The 8,301-nt window shown below is 40.5% G+C and overlaps 1 pseudogene; it reads left to right on the forward strand.

Annotated features, from left to right (window-relative positions):
- The first annotated feature begins 7,382 nt into the window (after nucleotides 1-7,382).
- LOC138991545 (U6 spliceosomal RNA) lies at nucleotides 7,383-7,481 on the forward strand (annotated as a pseudogene).
- Nucleotides 7,482-8,301: the final 820 nt, after the last annotated feature.

The raw sequence follows: 8,301 nt of genomic DNA on the forward strand, positions 1-8,301 counted from the left end.
ACTTCCATACATTGGAGAAGGAAATAGCAACCCACTCCAGTGTTCTTGCCTGGAGAATCCCAGGGATGGGGAAGCCTGGTGGGCTGCTGTCTCTGGGGTCGCACAGAGTCAGACATGACTGAAGCAACTTAGCAGCAGCCGCAGCATAGGTTGCTCAGTGCTTTGATGTCACCCAATTTTAATCATAGTGTCAGACTTTATTTTTCTGGGCTCCAAAATCACTGCAGATGCTGACTGCAGCCATGAAATTAAAAGACGCTTACTCCTTGGAAGGAAAGTTATGACCAACCTAGATAGCATATTCAAATGCAGAGACATTACTTTGCCAACAAAGGTTCGTCTAATCAAGGCTATGGTTTTTCCTGTGGTCATGTATGGATGTGAGAGTTGGACTGTGAAGAAGGCTGACCGCTGAAGAATTGATGCTTTTGAACTGTGGTGTTGGAAAAGACTCTTGAGAGTCCCTTGGACTGCAAGGAGATCCAACTGGTCCATTCTGAAGGAGATCAGCCCTGGGATTTCTTTGGAAGGAATGATGCTAAAGCTGAAACTCCAGTCCTTTGGCCATCTCATGCGAAGAGTTGACTCATTGGAAAAGACTCTGATGCTGGGAGGGATTGGGGGCAAGAGGAGAAGGGGCCGACAGAGGATGAGATGGCTGGATGGCATCACTGACTCGATGGACGTGAGTCTGAGTGAACTCTGGGAGTTGGTGATGGACAGGGAGGCCTGGCGTGCTGCGATTCATGGGGTCGCAAAGAGTCGGACACAACTGAGCGACTGATCTGATCTGATCTGATCTGATCTGAAGGTATTACAATTCTCATTTTACCATAAAGGAAAGTTCATTAGGGAAAGTCACATGCTGGAGGTCACAAAGTGAGAGGCAGACATGGGGTTTGAATCTAGCCCTGCCTGACATCAAAACCCATGGGTTTAACCACCCCAGAACCTTCCTTAGAAAGCCCTCAGTGGCCCTCTGACTCATTCATACTCTCAATTCTGTTCACAAGGAGATGAGAAGAAAATGCAGCCTTGGGTTAGATTGTCAGTAGCTAAGGTTGCCAGATAAAATAAAAGGTGCCCAGTCAACTTTGATTTTCATATAAATGATAAAACTCATTTAAGTGTATCCCAAATATTACATGGGACATACTTAAAAAACATACATTGTTCATCTGAAATTCAAATTTAACTAGGTGACCTTTATTGGTGTTCTGTATTTTTATCGACTACATATGTCCACCTTTCCAAAAGAACATGTATACAACTGCATTTAAACCAGAACTTACAGAACTTAGAAGAGCTTTGAGTAAAAAGTTCTTGCTTCCCGTGGAAACTCAAGTTCTTGTATTGTCAAGCTTAAATTAGGTTTCAGTGAAGCAAGATGGATTTAAGCTAGCCCCCTCTAACCCGTTAAAAAAGAAAGAGCAGTCTATTAGTTTTACTCAATATTGTGATTTCTCATGTAGAGAATATCATGGAGCAGAAGAATAGTTTTGAATGTCACAATGTCCCTAAAAGGAAGGCGGGGGGTTGGGGGGGTGGGAGTCGGGGAAAAACATCCTAGATCATCCCAATTTGGGGATTCTCCAATCCTCTGGGAGCTTCTTAGGGTCTCCCACCCTATCCCCATTTCTCTTCTATTCTGGACAGCCAAACCTCAGCTTTGCCTCCCATCCGGAGAATCCTAACAGGAGGGAGCTGGGAGGCAGTACAATTTCAGAGCACTTAGCAGCCACAAGAGCTTCCCTTTCTTCTCTTCTCCCTGTTATTTGACAAACAAGAAGGTTGTTTAATCACAGAAAGCAGACTGAAGTGGAGTTTTTATCTTGAGCCATTCGCCAAAAGGATCAAATTTGGGTTGCCTTTGAAGAAACGAAAAAGAGTGGCTTCTTTCCCTTCTTCTTTCCTGTTCCATCAGCTTTTTTTTTTTTTTTTTAAGTGACAGTTTGAAGGGAAAATGCTTACAGTATGGAAAAGACATAGAAAGCTCCCTGTTAAAGATACATAATCAAACCTTTTGGGCTAATGAAACCTAATGCTTGTCTGCATAGTTTCTCTCTTTTTTGCTTGACCATTGTTCTGCAAATCCTCTGACCCAAAGCTTCACATTTTTGCCCTCTGTATTGCTGGGGCTGCTTAGAATTTGGGATCCAAGAGTTATATCAATCTTGAGATTGTTTAAACATTTGGGCCAGTGTATGGGGAGAAGGAAATATGGAAGCAGACACTTGGCATACGTTATTTCCTGTAATCCTCCCAATAATCTCGTCAGGTAAAGTGCTGTTCTCCATACTTTACAGATTAGGAAACTGAGACTCAAGGAGTTTCAGGGTAGATGAGGTCAGGTGAAGGCTTTGTGGAGGTGTTAGAACAGAGGGGCTGAGGTTGCTAATTTGATACCCACTGAAAGACTTTCTTGACTCACCCTAGTTGTAGTCTTTGCCTTCCGAATTACTCATCCTTACTCTAATAATATTAAATCCCAAACTGCTATTGTAATGTGGGTATTTTTCTTCTCACCACATGGGGTGACGTAGAACAAATCAAAGTCTTCCCAACTTCCTGACAGCTTGAATGGAATAAGCCAAATAAGGCAATGTGCTCGTTAGAAAATAGATACCAGGATTTTCAAACTATGGGCATGAATACCATGCTGCTGCTAGTCAGTGATGGAATTTGCCGAACACTTTGGAAAGTTCCTTGGATTTTCACCCATAGACTTCATCTGCTCACTAAGTGATTTAAAACATCCATATGAAGCCACTGGGGCAGGTTTCAGCAACCTGCCTGGTCCAGTTGATTCCCTACTGCAGCTCTTTCCCACCATACCTACTGGACTGCAAGGGGAAGGGCTTAAAATACAAAATGAAGAGTTGGGTGGGGTTAGGGCTAGGATTGAGAGGGGAAAAAATTCAGGTGGTAGTGATCCAGTCTGTGAATGCACTCATTCATTCATGCAAATATTTATGTAATCACTCAGTAATGTTTATTGAGTCTCCACTATGTGCCAGGACCCATTCACAGTGTGGAGATTATAGCTATGAACACGATGGATGATACCATTCAACAAAGACTATTTATTTTAGTAGTTGGGAGGGGAGCAGATAGTTTTGGTGATGAGTTTTATTATTATATAATCACAATGTGTGGCAGTTGTTTCAAATGAGCTATACGTGTGTATCATGAGAGGAAGCTGGTCTTCTCCAAGGAGGAAAGATTCTGAGTTGAGATCTGAAGGATGAAAAAGACTTAAAATAGGTGAGATGTGGGTGGCAGCGGGAAGAGAAAGCATCCTAAGCAGAGAGAACTGATGTGCAGAGATTCAGGGGGAAGAAAAGAACAGAATAGTAGTTTCTTCCTCTATCCCTAAGACCCCCACTCTTGTGTTCGTGACATTCCCTTGCCTGCACAGTGAGACCCTGTCTATAGCTCCCAGGGATTCTTACCTAGCCAGGTATCTGTAATCTCTTGGACAGTCTTATTCAAGTTTTATCCCAGGATAATGCACATAGACAGGTAAGCAAGAACTTTTCAGAGAACTTCATAGGTTTCATTGATCCCATAGGGCTCTGGCTTCAAAAAGTATAACTCAGGGAACTCAAACAGGGGCTCTGTATCAACCTAAAGGAATAGGATGGGGAGGGAGATAGGAGGGAGGTTTAATAGGGAGGGCGCATATGTATACCTATGGCTGATTCATGTTGGTGTTTGACAGAAAACAACAAAATTCTGTAAAGCAATTATCTTTCAATTAAAAAATACATAATTTTTTTAAAAAAGAAAGAAAGAAAGAAAAAAGAAGTACCGATGACATGCCCTTCCTATAGCTCCAGCTTCTTCTCTGGCTGTATCTCCAGCCCCAGGGCCTGTAAACTGAGCTACTTCTGGGAAGAGACTCCATTCTCTTTCCATGCTGTAGCCTGTGTTCTCCCCCTCTGCCTAGGACACTCTCTGCTCCTACCACCTCTCCTGAATGACTCTTATTTCTGTTTCACAACACAGCTCAGCTGAGTTAGTTCCCTTAAAAATCTTCCCATAACTCCCTTGGGCTGGGCCAAGGACCCTTTCTGAAAGCTCTCCCCGTTAGCGTGCTGGTGGCTCTGAATTCTGAATTTTGTCTTTTTAATGCTTTGTCCCCCTGCTACTGGATTAAGAGCTCCTTGAAAGCAGAGGCTATGATTTTCATTAGACCCCAGTGCCTAGGACCCCTATGCTCCACAAGACATTCAGTCAGTACTTCCCAAATAAATTAGTGGAGTGCCCCAGCCTTGTCCGCAAAAGTTCACTCCCTAGCCCTATAGCTTTGATTCCTGTGTAACTCAAACCTGCATGCATGAACCCAGACTCTAGCTGACTTCCAGCTATGGGACTCCAGCTCACAATTATCATTACACTCAGACCTTCCAAATTTCCATCTCTGTGAACCACAGGAGCTACTCTAAAGAGTTATTCACCTCAGGCCCCTTGCTTTTTCTAGGATGTTTGTGAATTTCCTCCAACCACTGGATCAAGTCCCCTTACTCCACAACGCACTGAATGTCCTTATTACTTCTGAGCCAACATTTAGCAAGCATGTAATCTGGGTCATACCAGGCCCAGAGTTGGCTTTTAAAAAAACTTGCTATTCCACAGGAGGTCTGGGGACTAGCATCCATGGCATTACCTGGGAGCTGTTTAGAAATACAGAATCTCTGGTTCTACCTTTGACCTAATGAATCGGAATCTAAATTTTAACAAGATCCCAAAGTGATTCTTGAAAAGCACTGGAACACACAGTTTTTCAATTTTGGTTGCACATTAGAATCACCCAGGGAGCTTAAAAGAATTACCAAGCACCACCTCAGACCAATTGAATCAGAATCTTTGCTTATTTTATTAAATAAAAAAAGTATTTATTTGGCCATGCTGGGTCTTTTTTGCAGCATGTGGGATCTTCCGTCTCCATTGTAGCATTCAGGATCTTTTTTTTTTTTTGTTTAGTTGCAGCCTAGGTAGCTGTTCCACCTGCCATCACCTGTGTGACCTCAAAGCCTCAGTTTCCACGTATGCAAAGGGTGCATCACAATAATAGCTTCATCCTTGGATTGTTATGAGGAAGGAACAGATGATTCATGCTTAATCCAAAGCAAAGGTAGAGATAGCAATCACTCAACAAATACTAAATTTGTGCTATGTTTAAAATGACTATTATGACTATTCCAAGCAAACAAAGTCATGAAGAAATTGTAGAATGTCACCCCTGGGAGGGCCCTTAGAGATGCCCAAGTCTAGGAGTTGCCACTGGGTTGAGAGGGAAAATGTTTATGCCTGAGGAAGGCTGGATGAGATGTAATTAGGAATGGTGGGGTCTGTGCTGAAAAGGAAAGCATTTGCCTGTGACTTGTAGTCACTGAAATTCTCTGCTTTGAAATACTCTGTGGGCTTCAAATAGAACACGTCTGTTGGCCAGAAATTTATCCTGTGGGCTGCCAGTTGGAGGCCTCTGAGAACCCAACCATATGATTTCAGGTGGAAAAACTTAGGCAAGAATTAAGAATGAGCTGCCCATGTTTCTTTTTATTCTTTTTGGCTACACTGGGCACACAGGCTTCTCTAGTTGTGGCATGCGGGCTCAGTAGTGGTGCACAGGCTCAGCTGCCCCTCAGCACAGGGGATCTTAGTTCCCCTACCAGGAATCAAAGTCGCGTCCCTGCATTGGAAGGCAGATTCTCAACCACTACACCACCAGGGAGGTCCTGAGTTGCCCAAGTTTAATGAGGACAGGAATCCCAGTCCTTCAAGGCCTGTATGTACTGCCCAGCCTCATATAAAGATCCCCTGAAGGAGACGGGGCTGCAAGTCTTAAGCTTGTTGCTTACATTCCTGAATCATAGATCTAGGGAATCTTCCATAAAGTCTAGTTGAAAAGGATTTTTTTTTAATGGCATTTATCATTTTTCTAAAAACAAAATTTATTTTAATTTATTTATTTTAATCATGACCCCCAGAGAAAAGTAAAAGAGAATGCTCACTAGACATTCTGGCTGTATACTGTCAGACAATCCCTTCATTTATTTAAACAGAACCTGCTTCAGAGGGCCACCATGGGGAATAAACATAAAGATGTTCGTAAAGTTCTTGCACAGAGAGGAAAAATTAAATGCATTGGAAGTTACTCTGGGTTTTGAGTTGGCAGGAGCTTGCTTAGAATCTGGCCAGCCTGTAAGGTAAACTAAATTTCCAGGAGGAAAATGATGCATTAACAACTGTGGTCACATCACAACACTGACTATCGATTTGTTTGGTATTATTTCTGCAATGTCCAATCCAGGGGCAAGACAATAGAGGGGGTCCTGCTGCTGAGAGCTAACCCCAAAGCACTTGGGTGCAGAAGATGCCTGGCTTCAGCTTTGCCTCCAGATCTGCAGTTTACAGGGACCTATTAAGAAGAACAGCTTCGGTTTTCTCTTTCTTGTCCTTTTATTTTTTTCTCCGAACCAAAGGTCAGTTGCCTTTGTCTTCTGCTTCTGAGCATTCCAGGAGAGACTCCTGTACTCCTTTCAAGAGAAAAGAAGTAACAGACAAGACAAAGCGAGGCACATTCAGAAGTTGCATTCTGTCTTTAAAAGCAGAAGGTTCTAGAGACGGAAATTATATTTTAAGACAAAAAGTATATCATGAGTTTCTGCTGGTATCTCTAGCTCAAATAAGGGCTGCAGGTTTTTCTCATAAATCATAAATATCACATTTGTATCTCCTTTCTGATATGCCAAAAATCCAAGTTTAGTGACACCAACATAATTACTCATTTTCTCTATCCCACTATATACATGTTTCAGAACACGCATACTTACACTACCGCCTATAATATGATTACTACTGAAATCAGTTTCAGATTTTGTTTTAACATCTCACTTGGGTATATATTCAAACTACTGTGTTTTAAAGTCCACTGAAATAAAATCACATTGAAGTGTATTTACTTTTATTCTTGATTTTTAGGGATTACTTTTTAATATAACTTTATTTTTTAATTATGTAAAATATTTGACTAAAAGTCAAAACTTCCACAAGTGTATTCAGACATAAGAATAAATGATGGATTAGAATACCACCATTTTTTGCAACCTCTAATAAATTAATAAATTAAGCAAAGATCTTCAGTGTCAGCTAGCATCACAAGAAAAAAAAAAATCATACATTATTAACCTTCTGGTGGAATTTCTTTTGAACTTAAATCTTATTAAACTTCTAGATCTTACCATCACTTAATAGAAAATAGAGGGTGCAGAGAAACATGTCATCTATGCCACAGGTATGCAATCAGGAAAATACAGACTATGGGAAATTCTACTAGACAAACAACCAGGTTTCTTATAAAAAACAAAGATGTACTCGCTTTAGCAGCATATACTAAAATTGGAATGATACAGAGAAGATTAGCATGGCCCCTGCGCAAGGATGACATGCAAATTCATGAGGTGTTCCATATTCTTCCTCTAATTAAAAATAAAATAAAATTTAAAATAAAGGAGAAAAAGAAAAGGAATTACATGATTGTGTATGTGTGTCTGTGTGGTGGGGGAACTTATAGAGAAAAGCATGCTTAAGGAATAGCATCAATCAACCACAATGAATGAGCCTTATTTGAAACCCAGTTCAAACAAACCAATAAACAAACAAACAAAAAACACTTAAAAGGCAGTTGGGGAAAAGGAGACATTGACTGGATATTTGATGATATTAAGGAATTATTGTTAATTTTGTCTAGTATGATAATGATATGGCCATTATGCTTTAAAAAAAGGCAATTCTTATCTTTTTGAGATACATCCTGCAATATTTACAACTGGCTAGAATAATACAATGTCTTGTATATACTTCAAAGTAATTTAGGAGTGTGGAAAGAGGGCCAGAATAGGATTAAAAAGAGCAACTAGGTGTTGATAATTGTTGAACTTAGAAATGGCTACACAGGAGCTCTTTATGCTAGTCTCTTTATTTTTGAATATGTTTGAAATTTCTATAGTAAAAAGTTGGTTAGAAGTGACTCACTTCTTTACCTAATAAATGTCCTTAAAGGAGACATTTTAGAAATGAAAAACTAGTGTCACATGTCGATAATGGAAGATAACTACAAAAATAAACTCAGTGAAAACAGAGCAGTATTATCAAATGCTAATCGCCCATGCTTCTGAATCTGAAGTCATTTTTTCACCATTGAAATGAAGTCCTAAGAGATGTGTTCAAGACATTTTCAGAAAATCAGAATATGGAGATTTACTTCTGGAGGTAACTAACCTAATGACTAGGAAG

This window comes from Bos mutus, chromosome 17, assembly GCF_027580195.1.
Source record: "Bos mutus isolate GX-2022 chromosome 17, NWIPB_WYAK_1.1, whole genome shotgun sequence".
NCBI lineage: Eukaryota > Metazoa > Chordata > Mammalia > Artiodactyla > Bovidae > Bos > Bos mutus.